The 9050-nt window shown below is 45.3% G+C and overlaps 1 protein-coding gene across 2 annotated transcripts in view; it reads left to right on the top strand.

The window, feature by feature from the left end:
- Positions 1–9050, top strand: part of pHCl-1 (pH-sensitive chloride channel 1) — an 877177-nt gene that overhangs the window by 182801 nt on the left and 685326 nt on the right. Inside the window, exon 2 of one of the 2 annotated variants that reach the window (XM_076211873.1) lies at positions 1958–2124. The exons of the other annotated variant lie outside the window; for it this stretch is intronic. The gene's annotated coding sequence lies outside the window, so the exon portion shown is untranslated. The remainder of the gene's footprint in view (positions 1–1957; positions 2125–9050) is intronic. 2 annotated transcript variants of the gene reach the window in all.

Genomic DNA, 9050 nt, shown 5'->3' on the forward strand with positions numbered 1-9050 from the left:
TTTCCTCTCTCCCCCTTCCCTCTCTCCCCCTTCCCTCTCTCCCTCTTTTGCTCTCTACCCGTTTCCTCCTCTCCCTTCTCTGTCTCTCCTGTCTATCTCTCTCCTCTTTCCCTCCCTCTCTCTCTCTATCTGTATATATATATATATATATATATATATATATACTGTATATATATATATATATATATATATATATATATATATATATATATATATATATATGTATATATATGCAAAAAGATCACACCACGTGATTCAAAAGATTGCTGATAACCACAGGGAAAAAACGGAAAAGAAAACTAAAATTCCCAAGCGCTTTCGTGATATTTCACATCTCCCTGAAGATGTGAAATATCACGAAAGCGCTTGTGAATTTCAGTTTTCTTTTCCGTTTTTTCCCTGTGGTTATCAGCAATATATATATATATATATATATATATATATACACGTATATTGTCAACTCATACAGATCTCCCTCTTGCAACAAAATGTGGACGTCCTCAACCTTGGGTGGTCTTCTTGCTTGTTCTTGTCTAAAGCGAACGCTCGTGTAGCAGCCGTGCACATGAAGTGATGGTCAATAACGTGCATGTAGACACGCCTCTAGAGTCCCGAGATCGATCATGACCTAATCTGTGAAGCTCGCAAAGGCGTGGTCCAGGTCAGGTGTATCCTTAGGGCCTATAGTGTGAACTCAACGAGTGATAGTCTGCGTTCAAAACCCGCCGCGTTCAAATCGGGGGATTTGTGGCTCGAACGTGACTGATCGGGACTATTCATGCAACCGCTGGGATGGTAAAGGGTAAAGGTGAGGAGCCTACGCCAGGAGGCGCTAAGTGGCTGCAGCTGAAGCAGTCATCTTTGTCCTATACATTTGGACTGTTGGGGTAGGGAACAGTTGCTGATGGGAATTGGAGAGGGGTACGGGATTCGAACCCACAACTAAATGAATATGAAACTAGTATGTTTCCGATTACGCCACCAGTGCACTGGGGACCCCCCCCAAAAAAAATAGAGAGATAGAGAGAGAGAGAGAGAGAGAGAGAGAGAGAGAGAGAGAGAGAGAGAGAGAGAGAGAGAGAGAGAGAGAGAGAGAGAGAGAATGGGAAAGAGAGAGAGAATGAGAGAGAAAGAATGGGAGAGAAAGAGAGAGAGAAAAAGAGAGAGTGAGAGAGAGAGAGAGAATGGGAGAGAGAGAGAATGGGAGAGAGAGAGAATGGGAGAGAGAGAGAGAGAGAGAGAGAGAGAGAGAGAGAGAGAGAGAGAGAGAGAGAGAGAGAGAGAGAGAATGGGAGAGAGAGAGAGAGAGAGAATGGGAGAGAGAGAGAGAGAGAGAATGGGAGAGAGAGAGAGAGAGAGAGAGAGAGAGAGAGAGAGAGAGAGAGGGTGGGAGTGGAGGGTTAAGGCAAGGGAGACAAAAAAGATTTATACAACTGTAAACATATATTGTCTTACAAGTGTAAGCTGCACCCTACCATGGATCTCTATATCCGTACATTGTAACAGAGTGGTTAGTTTAATTGTATTCATTCATTCTATTTATTCGTCCCTCTATTTATATTTTACACATTTGTATTTGCTGGGGGTCAAAACGTTTAAATTTAATTTTCAGTCGTAATGAATTTTCATGCGATTTGATCGCTGTGTTTTACTCTGCGCTTTAGCAAGGCCACCCCTTTATAAGGGGGGGGGGGATATTTTGGTATGTATGCATGTATGTATGTCATACCATAATAAAAGTATAATGCTATGCAGTGTCACCAAAATATTGATAGACTATGATTATGATTTGACGGTAGTGATGATTTTTGCAAAATATTGATGAAAAATATGACTTCCACAATTTAGACACCTACTGAATTCAGATTTTGGATTTTTTTTTTTTTTGTGTGAATTTTGTTCTTGCTATCATTTGCCTCTATCACAACAAATAAAAAAAATATTTCGTTGTTCGCAGGTGAGTGTGGTGACCATCGTCGTTTTGTCTTGATGGAAGTGACAAAAAAAAAAAAAAAAAAAAAAAAATCGATGGCCCCTTCTGGGTTGCAGCTGTCCTTGACTCCCCTGAGAACTGTAAGAACCGCTTGATGTCTTTCGGGAACTGCAAGAATCCTCGGGAGCCTAGTAAGTAGTCTGGAGTTTGACGACGTAAATTTGACGTGCCTGTTTTATAGTTTAGAAGCTTTGTTCTGGCCGGCATCTAGTGTTTCTATTTAGATGAATTTAAATTAATGGGCTTCAGTAGGTCAAACTCTGGTCGTGGTTGACGAAATATTAAATACTACTCTCCTCGTTCTTCCTCTTTCCTCCTTCTTCCTCCCTCCTCCCTCCTCCCTCCTCCCTCCTCCCTCCTCCCTCCTCCCTCCTCCCTCCTCCCTCCTACCTCCTCCCTCTTCCTCTTCCCTCCCTCCACCTTCCTCTTCCTTTCTCTTTTCACCATCATCTTTGTCTCTCTGTCCTTCCTCTCTCCTCCTATCTCCCTCCTCTCTCCCTCCTCTCTCCCTCCTCCCTCTCTCCTCTCATTTCCTCCTCCCTCCTATCCCCCTCCACCTCACACGCGACACCTAAACCCCTCCCAATTACGCTCCTTCCCTAACTTTATACCTAATTCCCTAAACTAAAGCCCCCCTCCCCGAATTAACTCTTAATCCATAATCTCAGCATCCGTTCCCGGCATTGCGGGCCTTTGGCCTTTCTCTCCTTAACTCTTGATATTCCCTTCGGTTGACTCCTTCTGTGGTGTTCAATTATGGAGAGCCATCGCTGTGCCCTGAGGGTGGAGATGGAAGTGGAGGGACGTTATGGGGTTCCCCCCCCCCTCGGCTGAACAAAATCGCCCGCCGGCAACCAGGATAAAAGTTAAATTTGTAATTAGCGTTTAAATTATTTACTGACCTTTCATTCACCCCCCATGCTTCCACCCATCTCCCTCCACCCGGCCCAATCCTCCACCCACTCCACTCCCCCACTAACCTCCTCCCCCACCAACACCTCTCCCCACCGACCCCATTCCTCCACCTAACTCATTCCTTCATCCATCCCGCTCTCCTCCTTCACCAACTCCACTTTCCTCCTTCACCAACTCCACTTTCCTCTTCCACCCAGCCCACTTTCCCCCACCCACCTCCCTACTCCACCCACCTCCCTACTCCACTCAGTCCACTCCTCCACACCACCTCCCTACTCCACTCAGTCCACTCCTCCACCCACCTCCCTCCTCCACTCAGTCCACTCCTCCACCCACCTCCCTCCTCCACCCACCTCCCTCCTCCACCCACCTCCCTCCTCCACCCACCTCCCTCCTCCACCCACCTCCCTCCTCCACTCATCCCATTCCTCCACCTCCCTCCTCCACTTCCCTCCTTCTTCCACCCACATTCCTCATCCACCCACCTGGAAGATGCGCAGGGAGTGAAGTATTTTTTTTTTTTTTGGGGGGAGGAGAGACGAAGATTACAAATCGCTTTCAGTGCCGAAGGTGTACGAAGATGAAAGAAAATATCCTCGGGGTAGGACGGAGGAGGGTCAAGTGGCAGGATAGGGGCGTCAAAAAGTCGGATTTAACCCGAGGGGGGAGGTCACGGGGTCACACGGGGTCATGGGGGGCGGTGCCAATGGATGAGTAATTTGTCTGTCTGTCTGTCTGTCTCCAGGGTGTGGGAGATGGCTAGGAAAGAAGGAAGGTGGAGGATAGTGGTGTAGGAGAGGGAAGAGGGAGGGGACTGGTAAGGGGAAGGGACGGGTAGGGGAGGGGACGGGTAGGGAGAGGGGACGGGTAGGGAGAGGGGACGGGTAGGGGAAGGGACGGGTAGGGGAAGGGACGGGTAGAGGAGGGGACGGGTAGGGGGAGGGGACGGGTAAGGGAGGGGACGGGTAGGGAGAGGGGACGGGTTGGGAGAGGGGAAGGGGGAGGGGACGGGTAGGGAGAGGGGACGGGTAGGGAGAGGGGACGGGTAGGGAGAGGGGACGGGTAGAGAGTGGGGACGGGTAGAGAGAGGGGACGGGTAGGGGGAGGGGACGGGTATGCGGAGGGGACGGGTAGGGGGAGGGGACGGGTAGGGAGAAGGGGGAGGGGGTATTAAGTATCTAAGAGGTATGTATATAGGAATGAAAAAACTACGAGAAAGAAAGTGGCATAGTGACAATAGGAAGAGACATGGGACATAATGAGAATGAGGAAGAATAAGAAGAAGAAGAAGAAGGGAGGAAATAGGAGGTGGATAGAAAATAGGCGAAGTAGAAATGTAGAGGAATAGTAGACATAAAAAATGGATATTCCTTCGTGCTTTTGTTTCCTCTGAATAATTCAGATGGTTGCACAAATATGAGAGAGAGGAGAGAGATAGATAGAGAGAGAGAGAGAGAGAGAGAGAGAGAGAGAGAGAGGGGGGAAACACACACACACACACACACACACACACACACACACACACACACACACACACACACACACACACACACACACACACACACACACACACACACACACACACACACACACACACACACACACACACACACACACACACACACACACACACACACACACACACACACACACACACACACACACACACACACACACACACACACACACACACACACACAGAGAGAGATACAGATAGAGAGAGAGGCGGGACGGAGGAAAATGGGAGAAAATGAAAATGAAAGGGAAAAATAGGGAGAAATGAAAAAGAAAAGAGAGAGGGAAAGTCAAAGAGAGAGAAAAAGGGAGAGGAGAGTGAGTGAATGAATGAATGAGGGATGGAGAGACGCTACAGTGATGAAGAGAAGATCCTGGAGACAATCCAAACACACGGAAAAACGCGGTAAAAGACGGAAAACTTTCCTCCGGGTTCTACCTCCATATGTTCTCCTCTACATGTCCTCCTCCACATTATCTAACCTCCAGGGTTCCCCCCCGGAGTCTCGTTCCCTCCTGGGTCCCGCACCCACGTGGCAATCATATTGAAAGCGGGTTGGGCTCTCAAGGATACTTCAAGGCCTCAGACACCGTACCTATAAACTGTGGTTTCTGACACTTTGTGTCGCTCCGACACACACGCCCTGTCATCCTCGAGGAGGTCTGTGTCGTTCGAGTGTCTGGCTTGGCTGTGCTAGGCCCCTCCCTCCCACTCCCACTCCCTGGAGGAGTCACAGGACGGGAGTCCCCGGAGGAGGAGGAGGAGGAGTTTGTGTTAGTATATACTCGAACGCTTAGTGTGGCTTTAGTTGACTTGTGTATTTTTTTCTGATTATTTTAGTTTTGTTTGTTTTCCTTGTTATATTTCAATTTTGTTTTGTTTTGCTTTGTTTCAATTTATTTTATTATACTTATTTATTTATTTATTTATTTTTTGTTACTTTATTTTATCTTATTCTATACTAATCTATTTCATTTTGTCCTTTTTGTATTTCATTTAATTTTGTTCTTTTCTATACTATTTTATTTTATTTTATCCTTTTTGTATTTCATTCTATTTCATTTTATTTTATTCTATATTATTTTATTTCATCCTTTTTGTATTTCATTCAATTTTATTTTATTTTATTCTATACTATTTTATTTCATTTTATCCTTTTTGTATTTCATTCAATTTTATTTCATTTTATTCTATACTATTTTATTTCATTTTATCCTTTTTGTATTTCATTCCATTTTATTTTATTTTATTCTATACTATTTTATCTAATTTTACCCTTTTTTATTTCATTTCATTTCATTTTATTTTCTGATTTTTTCGTTTTGGTGTCAACCGGCCACCTGTTGACGAATTGGCACTGTGTCAGTTTCCTTTGTCCCCGAGATCATTGCTTCCGCGCCATTTCTTTTCGTTCTTCTTCTTCGTGGTCTTCAACTTCTCCGTATTCTTCCACACTTGTTCAGTATCTTTACTCTTTTTTAATTACTTGATTACTCTAGTTTTTACTTATATATATATATATATATATATATATTTTCTTTTGCTAATCTCGTCATTCCAATCTTCCTTCGTCTCGTTCTTCTTCTTCGTGGTCTTCAACTTCTCCGTATTCTGCACTTGTTCAGTTTTTTTACTCTTTCTTTAATCATTTGATTACTCTAGTTTTTACTTTTTTATTTTATATATATATTTTTTTATATCTTGGTAATCTCGTCATCCCAATCTTCCTTCGTCTCGTTCTTCTTCTTCGTGGTCTTCAACTTCTCCGTATTCTGCACTTGTTCAGTGTTTTTACTCATTTTTAATTATTTGATTACTCTATTTTTTACTATTTTTATTTTGTCTATATATTTTTATCTTGCTAATCTCTTCATCTCAATCTTCCTTCGTCTCGTTCTTCTTCTTCCTTCTTTTCTTTTGTTCCGCCTCTCACTTCTCTCAGTTTTATTTGTTTCGTTATCTTCTTCTCTTCCTTCTCCATTCTTCCTTCTCTTCTCATCTTCTTTCTCTCCTTCACTATTTAATTTTCTCTTCTATCTCCTCTTCTATCCTCTCCTCAGTTTATTTCTTCTCTTCTCATCCTTCTCTCCTCTTCTTCTTTCTTCTCTCTTCCTCATCTCTTCTATCTCATTTTCTATTCCATCTCCTCTTGTCTCTTCTCCTCTATTTCTTCTTCTTCCTCTTCTCCTTCCTCCTTTACCATCCCCCACTCTTCATTTTCTCTTTTTTTATTCCACCTCTCTCCCACTAACCAACCCCGTCTCCATTTTCTATTTCTTTCTCCACCCCTGCCCACTTTCCGTTTTCTTTCGCTTCTGTTTTTGGTCCAACCCCTCCCCCCTTCCCCTTTCCCTTTCCCTTCCCCTTTCCCTCCCCCCTTCCCCTTCCCCTTCCCCCTTCCCCCTTCCCCCTCCCCCCTTCCCCTTCCCCCTTCCCCTTCCCCCTTTCCCTCCCCCCTTCCCCTTCCCCTTCCCCCTTCCCCCTTCCCCCTCCCTCTCCCCCCTCTCCCCCTCACTGACTCTTCATTAGCTTGCTATGTTATTCATGAATCGCATGTTGACTAATAATTCAGTTTCCGTTGAACGTCCTTGCCTCCTTCCAAGTGTTTTTGATACATTTCGTAACTTTTATCATTTATGTATTTCTTGCGTTGGCCGACAAGAATTGAAAAGAAGAAACTTGTGAGATCTCATTCCAGCCGAAGTATGTGGTCTCTCACATCTGAATAAAATCGCCTGACGGCAGACAGGACGAAAAGACAAGTGCCACCCGGTATGGAAGGGTCTATTCCTTTGAAACTGCCTGGATGAATATTTTTTCCTTCTCCTCCTCCACCCATTCTTCATCGTTCACTTCATTTCATCATCCTCCCCTCTTCCTCTTCCTACTCCTCTTCCTGTCCTCCTCTCTTCTCCTCTTCCTCTACTCTTCCTCCTCCTCTTCTCTCTTCTACTCCTCCTCCTCTTCCTCCTCTCTTTTCCCCATCCACTCCTACTTCTCTTCCTCCTCCTTTCCTACTTCTCTTCCTCCTCCTCCTCCTCCTCTCCTTCTCTTCCTCCTCCTCCTCCTCCTCTCCTACTTCTCTTCCTCCTCTCTTTTCCCTATCTTCCTCCTCCTCTCCTCTCTTCTCCTCTTCCTACTCCTCCTCCTCTTCCTCGTCACCCTCACTCTACACATTCCCCATTTTTCATACTTCGAGTTTTAAGTCACTTTTGTTTTTATTTTATTATTTTTTTACTATCGATCCATTTAGTCCCCTTGGTCCCTTTAATTGCCTTCGAAGTCTTTATCTTATTTTTTATTCTAGTCTGCTTAAATTATTTTCTACTGTTTCCTTTTATGTATTTTTATTCTATTATCATTATTTCTATTCCATCTGGTGGCAGTTCACTGGTGCGTGCGTGCGTGCACGTGCCCCAGCACCCTTTGGCCCGAGCCGAGTTGTTTATGAATGCGCCTCACTTAGTCTGGGGCAAAACAATTTCCCCCCACAGAAGTTGTTGCCCCATTGTGCTCCGTCGGCCATTAAGTGGCCCAACTGACTCTGCGGGCGCCGACTTCGCTCTCAACAATTCTTTCTTTGTGTCCAAACGTGTTGCGGGTGTGGGAAGAAGGGGAGTGGGCGTGGGTGGGAAGGGGAGTGGGCGGGGGGAGAGGAAGAGGAGGAGGAGGAGGAGGAGGAGGAGGAGGAGGAGGGAGAAGGTGAACCCAGAGGGAGCGGAGGGGAAGGAGAGGGTAGTAGGCAGTGCCTTTAGAAGTGTTTAAGGAAAAAAATTACATGGTTTGTGTGTGTGTGTGTGTGTGTGTGTGTGTGTGTGTGTGTGTGTGTGTGTGTGCGTGTGTGTGTGTGCGTGTGTGTGTGCGTGTGTGCGCGCGCGTGTGTGTGTGTGTGCTTGTGTTTTGTAGTTTCCAGTAACTGTATTCATGGCATCAGAAATAGTAATACTAACAATAGAAATAGTAGTAGTAACAAGATTGACAATAGTAGCTGTCCTTTAATGGAAGTGATTGTAAGGGTGGTGGTGGTGGTGGCGGTGGCGGTTGTGGCGGTGGTGGTAGTGGTGGTGGTATAAATGATAGCGTTAGCAATTCCACTGTCTCTATAGACTATTCGCGTATCTTACAACCGACGGCCCTCCTTGGACATGCAAATCATTTTGATTATTGTTCTAAATATGATAGTTTAACGTTAGACAGAATACAATGTACAGAGGGCGTCATCACAGCCAAGGAGGTCCTTTGACACTATCGACTTTTCGCCGTGCGCGGTCTACGACACGACGTCGTGCTCTCAAATAACCATGAATGCCTATGGGCGCTTTCACACGTGGTTGTGAAGTGTGAACCCATCTATAGACATCCACGGTTCCTTGAGAGCAAGACGTCGTGTCTTGGACGGCGCACGGCAAAAAGTCGATACAGGTGAAACGAAGTTGAGGGTTGGAACGGCAAGTCGTACTTCTCGAACTGGGAGTCGTAGAGTTCGAGAAACTGGGATGAAAAAGGACCAAGGGTAATGGACTTGTGTGTTCGGCTCTGCGTGCCGCAACATTAACGAGCGGATTAGTCGGCGGTAATCTGGGTCATTGAGGCAATAATCGGGTGCGATATCGTAACTGTTACGAC

This window comes from Oratosquilla oratoria, chromosome 29 (assembly GCF_046742065.1).
Source record: "Oratosquilla oratoria isolate Oo_2021 chromosome 29, ASM4674206v1, whole genome shotgun sequence".
In the NCBI taxonomy this organism is placed as follows: Eukaryota; Metazoa; Arthropoda; class Malacostraca; order Stomatopoda; family Squillidae; genus Oratosquilla; species Oratosquilla oratoria.